Consider the following 1190-nt stretch of genomic DNA (forward strand, 5'->3'; position numbering starts at 1 on the left):
GGCTGCCCCTTGCTTCCCCATGGGCTCTGCAGCCCCTTTGCAGCCCCTTGCCTCGGGTGGCTCTTTGCAGGCCTCCCAGGGATGGAGGCTGGGCTTGGAGCTGGCTCCATCCCTGGAGCTCTTGGCTCCTGGCTCTGGGGAGCACTAAGGCTAAAATGTACCTGCTGAGGGGCTGTGTTCCCCCGGCTGCGCCTATGGGGCTTTTCCAGCTCCCTGGGAAAGCACAGAGTTGTGTGCTGTGTCTCTGCTGTTTTCCCCCATCTATGGGTGGGGGGTGTCTTGGCTTTTTGAGGCCAAAGGCGACATCTTATGGTGTCATGCTGCATCTGCTATACCTTGGGGGAGAGCCGCAAGGCTTCAAATCCTTCCCTAAAGGCTTCTTCCGAGCCCTGAGATGACTTCTTGGTAACATGATGGGTGTCTGATTTGTGATCGAGCATCTTCAGGTCTGAAAGCTCTTCTCTGCTTGTTGTCTGGTAAAGATCAAAGCTGCGTGAGGGGGTCCACAGGAGGTGGCTCTCCCACCCAGCCACGCAGGGACAGCATGTGATGTGCACCCTGGACAACACCGCTGACTTGTGTTGACATTGGGGGAAGCGGTATGTGCCTCAGGAGGCGGACGGATCAGTTGGGCATTCCCTTCCTGTTGACAGCGCTGCCTGTAGCTATTTCACATGATCATTTGGCGTAGGCATGATAATAGCGTTAACAAAGGGGGTGGCTTGAGTAACAAGGTAACTTCTTTCTTACTCAAGAGCATTGTGTCTCTGCAGATGGAGGCTGCAGCCATGCATGGCTTTGCCAGCTTACTGGAGGGAGCACTTGGCAAACCAGCTTAGTGTTTCTCAAGACTAACAGGGTTCCTAAATGTGGTCGTGACTACCTGAAACTGTATGGCTGTGAAGGACTTCAATTACTAAAGCTGGTTCTGCTGAAACTTCCAGATGAAAATGTGTGTTAAAGAGCAAGCAGCTGCTTGCTCTGCGAGTTACAACTTCTGTCTGAAACTGAGAGGTCTGTCCTCATGGAAAAATTGGTAAACGGAAAGTACTAGAAAGCTGAGAAGCTGTTTTAATTAAACTCCCTCCCCTCTTTCCTAAAATATCTCCAAATTCTAGTAGCTTGGATAGCTTATACACTCACCGTCCCAAGGAGTTACTGACCTAGGAATGGCCACTGGCTGTGGGGCT

Source organism: Pygoscelis adeliae, unplaced genomic scaffold, assembly GCF_000699105.1.
Source record: "Pygoscelis adeliae isolate BGI_AS28 unplaced genomic scaffold, ASM69910v1 Scaffold582, whole genome shotgun sequence".
Taxonomy (NCBI): Eukaryota; Metazoa; Chordata; class Aves; order Sphenisciformes; family Spheniscidae; genus Pygoscelis; species Pygoscelis adeliae.